This window comes from Gigantopelta aegis, chromosome 10, assembly GCF_016097555.1.
Source record: "Gigantopelta aegis isolate Gae_Host chromosome 10, Gae_host_genome, whole genome shotgun sequence".
NCBI classification, from domain to species: domain Eukaryota; kingdom Metazoa; phylum Mollusca; class Gastropoda; order Neomphalida; family Peltospiridae; genus Gigantopelta; species Gigantopelta aegis.
Window position 1 is genome coordinate 28,667,963 of NC_054708.1, and position 8,892 is coordinate 28,676,854.

Sequence of the window (8,892 nt, forward strand, 5' to 3'; positions counted from 1 at the left end):
TAGCCCCAGATTAAAATGAGTTGGGGTGATTTCGTTTTATCTTTATGTTTATGATGGACGGGGGAACTGACCCACGTGAGAACCGGCGCCCAAGACAGGCGTGCGCTACAGCGGCTTGCTCTGAATGTGCACGTTAAATCACTTCCGATCCAATCCAATCCTGAAGCATTACGCAGATATTGTTTTCTTGAAGGAAGAAGGAAGGAAGGAAATGTTTTATTTAACGACGCACTCAACACATTTTATTTCCGGTTATATGGCGTAGGACATATGGTTAAGGACCACACATATATTGAGAGAGGAAACCCACTGTTGTCACTTCATGGACTACTCTTTCCGATTAGCAGCACCATCCCACAGACAGAATAGTATATACCACGGCAGTGGCGGATCCACAAAAATCCATTTAGGGGGGCCACAGAGACATGATGTGAAATGCCAAGGGAACTTTGGGGGAGGTTTGGAGGGGGATCGTAAAAAAATGAAAATTAATATATAATAAAATTATAACTATTGCAAAATTTAGGGGGGCGGGCCCCTGGGTCCCCCTAGATCCACCTCGGCACGGCCTTTGTTACACCAGTTTTGGAGCACTGGCTGGAAAGAGAAATAGTCCAAGGGACCCACCGACGGGGATCGATTCTAGATCGATCGCGCATCGGGCGAGCGTTGTACCACTGAGCTACGTTCCGCCTCATGCTTTCTTGAATGCACCTTTTGATACAAATATAGGCCGATTCTAGAAAGTAACTAGCTAGCAAACAACTGGTGTTGCATACAGCTAGTACCACTGATTAATGAAACTATCTAGAGTGTATTATTTTAACCAGACCACAGATATTTCATGGCTATTAGCCAGATTGGTGTGGTTTACAATACATAATCAGCGATGCACTGCGGTCGTGTTGTGATGCGCAGTTCAAACAAAACCTGGCCGGTCTTGTTTATTGTTTAAACTTCATCCACCTGAGTCTAGTCAATTATCACATAGTTTCTTCTCACTCTAGCTATGGCGGGAATGTCAATATCTCTTTATCTTACGGAAAGAGTAACAATTATTCAAGTATTCAAGAATGTTGAGATTTAATTTATAAAACTATTTTATGCTGAAATTGGCTGCTTTGTTGTTCTCGGTCTGTTCAGAGTACTAGGAATGTTTAAATTTAGTTTATATATATATATATATATATATATATATATATATATATATATATATATATATATATATATATAAAGTGTTGTGCTCTTTACGGCCCGGTAACATAAAGCACTCGTAACACTTACGTGAGACATGCACCATACATAATGTGTGGTGTACGTCTGACGTAAGTGTTACGAGTGCTTTGTGTTACTGGGCCCTGGTTTTCTCAATTGTCTTACATATCCGTTAGTGAGAACACCATGCGTTATTTTTTTATAATACATATACATGGTTGTTTACACATGTACGTGTGTCAACAATTTCAAGACATACGACTGGCTGCTCCTATGTGATGACTAGGTCACCATTGCCATACATCCAATAAAAAACTACACGATGGAAATCGATTACATTGTGACGTATAGTTAACTTGACAATCATGTGTCTGTGACGTGTAAGTTAGCTACAAGTAAATAACTTTTAGTCGGAAAAGATGTTAAAATTTGCTTAAAACCTGGTTTTGGAGGATATGTAAGAAATAGTATAATACACTGGTGTTCGTTAGATACCATTTATCTTACAACTTGTTGTTTAAAAACGTATCAAACTCGCTTTCACTCGTTAGATACATTTTAAAACAACTCGTTATGAGATAACGGCCACTCATGTATTATTCTCTATATCGCATACATTTCTCGAGACATTCCCACATGTTTACATGTACTGGCATATCCGGCTGGCAATTTTACGAAACATCGTACGTCTGCGACTAGCAATTATACCGGACATGCGTGTTTGGCATTTCACGAAGAAAATTACATAATTTTTAAAATAAAAGGACAAAAGAAAATGAAATATGTTTATTTTTAACTGTATTTATTGTATAATAATAGTAATAAGAATTGTAGTTTAGGTAGTTGTAGATTTACATTTACGTGCAAAACTGGGCATACGATGTTTTGTAAACTTGTCCAAGGATTTTATCGTGGGGGGGGGGGGGGGGGGGGGGGGGGGGGGTCAACCCACACTATGTATGTATGTATGTATGATGTTATAAACTTTAATTCAGTTTTTCAGTGCCCCACTCCCTACGCCACTGATTACGGGACATGTAAATTATTTTCTTATATTTTAAAACTGGGAGGGACGTGTATGTGGGAGGGGCTTAAAACTTCTCAGTCTTCTGCGCTAGATTTTGTGTACTAAAGGTTTTTACAGACAGATGTAGCAACTACCAATTTTTGAATGATCAGATATATATATATATATATATATATATATATATATATATATATATATATATATATATATATATATATATATATATATATATATATATATATATATATATATATATATACACTCAAACCTGTCTTAAGCGGTCACACAAGGGAGTTGATAAAAATGGCCGCTTAAGACAGGTGGCCGCTGAGTACAGGTTGCCACATATATAGTCTTTAAAACATTTGTTGTTGTTTCCAGTTTTACCGTCTGTACTGCTAATCAACGGATGTGTGCTTCACGGTAACTGTTGACTACAAATCAACTTTTGATGTGTCGTCTCGTTCAGAAATAATGCAAATGGAATGTATTAAATTAATCGTTATCTACAAGTTTGTTTTCTTTTTCCATTTAATTATTTAATTCTATGTGGTGTATTGTCTCAGTACGTGAATCTACAAAGAGGCAATTAGATGCATTCCAGAGTCATACTTTCTTAATTGATACACAGTAGAGATGTCGGGACCGAATGGGTACTAGTATTCCTGAAGGTGTGAAGATCGGTTATTTGCTGCACGTTATCGCTGTTGTCAAAATATCCCTTTTATATAATAGTAAAACTTTACTGTGACCGCTTAATACAGGTATTTTAGCGATTTGGGATCCGATTAAGGCAGGTGACCGCTAAGTACAGGTGGCCGCTAGGACAGGTTTGACTGTGTGTGTGTGTGTGTGTGTGTGTGTATATATATGTGTGTGTATATATATATATATATATATATATATATATATATATATATATACCGGTAGGGTACTAATATTAATATTGCACTGTCAGTATTCTCACAAGCAGGGACGGATACAGGATTTTTCTAGAGAGGTGGGTGCAACGCTTAAAAATGGCATCTACATAATTCAGATTTCACTAGCAATGTTAGTAATATGTGTTATCTATATGGTAATCTTCCACAGAAATATCATGCTGACCACCGTAAAGATGTTCCCAAATAAAAATCAATAGGCCTAAACGTGTTATGTTCATCTGCTAAACACTGGGGTTTTTGAGGCACTTCGAATTTTGGTGCGCAACTCCTGGCAGTTCTTATGATTATATAATTAATGCAATAATCTGAATTAAACTGAAAAGAATCAATGCAATAATCTGAATTAAACTGAAAAGAATCAATGCAATAATCTGAATTGAACGGACAAGAATTAACATTTTGTGTACAGTCTTATTAATATGGGTTGGCGTAGCCGGATTGTGGGGGAAATGGGGTGCATGGTGACATCAGGGGCGTGGGTAGGCTGGGGGGTTGGGGGTTCGGACACCCCCCCCCCCCCCACCCACCCCCTCTGAAGCAAATGGTCTGCTTTCAGAACTAAAACGTACAGGTTTATACATATGGAGTTTCTGGTGGTGCAAAACAAAATAGAAAAAGGGTCCACTTGGTTCATATTCGACCCCCCCCCCCCCCCCCACACACAAGGTCCAGATCACTCTACGCCCCTGGACATGGCCTTTACCAGTTACATCTTTCTTCTCTCGGTATGGGTGGTCTCAATATAAAATCCTGGCTATGTGTACGTAGCCTATCCCCACCTTCCAACTTCAACGGTCCTGATAAACAAACAACCAATTAAACAAACAAACAAACGCTTACCTCCGTCGTCATGTCCACTCAACATTTGTAGAAACCATTGCAACAGGACAGCACAGTAGTTAGTTGTCGTCTTTAGATAGTATTAGATCCATGCACAGATATTTTACATTTATATACACTTCAAATAAACATGCTCATAAATGTCAAACAGCGATTCTGTTCGCACATTTCTGAAAGTTAAACTATCTTCAGAAGAATGTACGTAGTATCGCTTTGACATCAATAAGCATATTAAACGATAAAGCATTGTTGACGTCACGTTAAATAAATGATGTTCTTATGATAACGTTTCCGGCTATTTTCTTTCAACGTGTTATGTCAGAGTTCAAACTACAATATTTCATTATTTTCACATTTGTTTTAAATAAATAACTACAATCGATGGCATACATATAATCTTTGCATAATTAACTCCATAATAAAAATGTTTATTACTAGACGTCAAGTGGGGATTTCCGAACAAATTGTGGCTAAAAATAGCACGCATACGTGTACTCACAAACGACGTCATACGTTTTCAAAATAAAAGAAATGGAATTATTTGGTTGTAATTTTTATATAAGCATATAGCTGAAAATATAAACTTTATGTTAAAACGAAAAAATTAATAACTATTTTTAGCGGGAACCATTATTGCAACTTTGATATAGCAACTTTACCTCGAAAATGTCGAATTACCATTAAATGCGCACACTAGCACCCTTCCCCTTGATCTGCGCCTAACAGGGCATGAAGATAGCGCAGGACCATGTAAAGTAATAATCCACTATCCGTCAACGGCAGGACTGCTGATGCAAAAAAATATATATCGAGAGCGTATTTTTTTTTTTAATATATATATATTTTTAGATCATGCATTAAAAATAACAGCCAGTTATTGTTTTCATTCTAACCCCCTCCCCCCCCCCCCCCCATCCCCTCCAATACAAAATATACCTGTCTTAACCTGTCGATCATCACTGCTGGATGTTATTAAAAAATTTTTTAAATAGTACTAGAAGAAATTATTTGGATGTATTTTGTATTTTGTTTTGTTCCGATTTGTTTGGGGGGGGGGGGGGATTGGGGGAGGGGGTATGTGGTGAGCGGCATGTAATTCAAAATATTCTTAACCAAAATTTTTTTTTTTAAATTTGGCAGCGTATGTTCGAATTTTATCAAGGTCGATGTCTAGACTGTGGCTACCGAACTATATAGGAGGTACATGCTTTCCCGGAAAATATACTCATAAAAAGAAACTGCTTCAGCAGGGAGGGTTTCTTGCACTGAAACCCTCCCCTTGCAAAAACGCCTGTTTGGTCATTATGCAACTTTTGGATTGCCGTTTCAAGTGAATATCTCCAATATCGGGGTTTATATGTATTACCTGTATTGAACCACTTAGCAACATTAATTTTCTTACTGTCGAACGCCACAGAATTTTGGCTACACTCGCTATACGTCACCCACGAATTCTCCACTTTAAAACATTTCATGGTTTTCCTCTACATCGGCGAGTGTCTACGATTTGTTACGAAATATACACACAAAAAAAAAAGACAGTAAGCCTAAATTTAATGGAATGCTAGGCTCAATTGAGCCTAATTTATAAAATATACATGTATATATACTTCGGGCTTGTAACCTTTTTTTCCAATGGACGGGTCATGGGACTCCTCGATCCCTCCACCGCTTGGATCAGTGCCTGCAACATATTAGGTAATTTCAACTTAATATTTAATGTTAACTCAGTTTATCATGTTCACACTGTAGTTAAGCCGGGCGTACGATAAATTTCGTACGATGAAATCGAATTAAACCACCCGATGTCGTAATATTAATAATGTGAGATACCTAACGATCAACTATAAATTTTGTATCGCAGGTATCATCACAAGATGCGATTCCTTACGATATTGTATCTTACAGTATCGCAGCAAATACACACGAGGCGGAATTTAGCTGTCGGTTCCGTGCTCGCTTGAGGTGCTTGCGTCGCACGATCGTACCCAACTCGGTGAATCCATTCAACTGATTGGGTTGTTGTTTTTGTTTTCCCTTCTAACCAGTGCATCACAACTGGTCAAAGGCCGTGATACGTGCTTTTCTGTCTGTGGGGAAAGTGCATAGCCTATATAAAAAATCATTTGCTGCATTAGGAACATTTTAGCAGGTTTCCTCTGATAGACTACGCGTTAGAATTACCAAATGTTTCACATTCAATAGCCGATGATTAATTAATCAATGTGCTCTAGTGGTGTCGTGAAACAAAGCAAACAAATAAATACGTGAAATGCTCTGCCTGTGTGTAGTAGTTTAGTATTTCCGTAAAAGCATCTTAGGAATATGGGAAACAACCCCATTTTAACTTGTTACCGAAAGTTGTTCCCCTTATTTTTAATACACCTCTCCACAAACAGTATCTAGGGCTTAAGTGTAAATGTTAATTTACAGATTTCTTGAAATGATAAATCAGCCTTATATTTCATGGTTTTGAGTAACCGTTCACCTATAACTTATTTAAAACAAATCATTTACAATTTTTTATTTTCTAATTGTAACATGCATAATTAACTTTTCTTTCCCTAGATTTTGTTTTTATATTTTAATGTATAAACATACTTTTTAAAGAAAATAATTTAGAGGGCATAAAAAGGGTCATTTTATTTCAATTTATAAAAACTAAATTTTGAGAATGACTACCAAATGCATATTTAAAACATTAGTCACTCACAAAAATGGTATATTACAATATTACCCTTTACACAATGCACACGCTCACACACACAAATCCCAAGTCATATGCAAATATTGATTGTTTATTACTTGCAGTTAGCAGTTACATTACAAAACAAGTAATAACAAAGCAGACAAATATTAAATGTACCAGAAAAAGTTACATTTATAGGCACATTCTCAAGATGCAATAATTGTTAGCAAATGATCTCCGATTATAATGATTTTAGTTGCACACCACAAAATTTAATTACTTAAACGATTATGTTCCTAGCTCTGCATTCATAGACCTATTTAAATCAATGTATGATACTTATATCTACCAGAGCAATCTGTACAGATCAGTGGTTCTTCAACAGAATCAATGCTTGTAAAATGTTATGTTATAGACTCAAGACATTAACACCAGGGCCCATGCTTATTAAACTTATAGAGTCCAGACTCAATCTCTAATGACACCACACACATACAATTTGTATGGCGTCGTCATGACATTAATGTCTCAGACTCTTTTTGAGTCTCGAGTCTAGACTCTAAAAGGTTTTGTAAGTACCAGGCCTGGTCCAAAAATAATTACATACTATTATTCCCTCCTGCCCCGAAATTGGTCACTGGTGATCCCGGAGACTAAAAGTCCAGGGTGGGCGTGCCCGAACCTTCAGGATATGGGCACGTAAAAAAAAGATTTCCCTTCCCTTCACACTATTTGTTTGGGCAAATTTTTTTAATTTTATGAGCAAAGGACAAAAGGGATGCTTAAAAGCTTAAAAAGACAGGCAGGTGGTGTTGGTTTCAGGTGCGCTGATCGCCTTGTTCTAGAGATGCAAGGTTAACAGTTTTAAAACTCATTACTAGTATAGATCATTAGTACAATTTGCATAGTTAGAATGCATCTATAAGCACCAGATACACAACATACAATAATTCATGTTATCAAGACATCTTAACCTAAGATGCAGGATAACTGATGGATGTTTCAATACCGGTAGTTTGTTACTGTGACTTAACAATCTAAATGCCTATTCATGACAAATGTTTATGTACACATGCATGGTCACATATAAGTTATCAGATAATGTTGGAAAATGTCTTAAAGGGACAGACCCTAGTTTATAAACACTAAGGCATATTTTTCACTGTTAAAGCCGTTTATGATCACTGAAATCAAACATTACTTATATTTTGTTTAGATTATTCATTTCCGTATAACCGAAGTGTTTCTGGTCATCCTGGTGTTTCTTATACCACAAAATACATTTTTCATATTTTTAAAAACGCACGTGCGTCTGAGAAGTAACGGTTGTGTACTCGCGTTTTAAGTCTATTTTTCAGCGTATTTCAACGTAACAGACTCTTGTTTCACTCTCTTGTATCCAAAATTTTTACAGGTTTGTAAATTAACCAAAATTAGTGTCCATTTTTACGGGTTGAAACTAGGGTCCAGGTGAAAAATATGCCGTAGTGTTTAAAAACTAAGGTCTGTCCCTTTAACAGACAATGCATTTTAATACATTCAAGTGTATACATCATGATACAAGTCTTAATGCCATTTATCTTAGTGCTGTTTGTATTTACAACTGATGTTGTGATACCAGTTCTGGGCCCCGTTCCATGAATCGATCGTAGTCCTAAGATCACCTTAAGTGTATACATCATGATACAAGTCTTAATGCCATTTATCCTAGTGCTGTTTGTATTTACAACTAATGTTGTGATACCAGTTCTGGGCCCCGTTCCACGAATCGATCGTAGTCCTAAGACCACCTTAAGTGTATACATCATGATACAAGTCTTAATGCCATTTATCCTAGTGCTGTTTGTATTTACAACTAATGTTGTGATACCAGTTCTGGGCCCCGTTCCACGAATCGATCGTAGTCCTAAGATCACCTTAAGTGTATAACTACCTTATGCACTTACGGTGATCTTAGTGCTACGATCGCTTCGTAGAACAGGGCCCTGAACAAAAACATGATTGATCAGGAAGAATCTTAAGATGAATTAGCACTTTCATTCTTCATGATTAAATAGAAACTTTACCACACATTACTTTTATTTTAATCATAATAGCCAATATATTTTCATGTTGCAAGGCCTCAGAAACTGCGAGAACAATTGTTTCATTAGCCCATCGCACATGCAAATCTATTT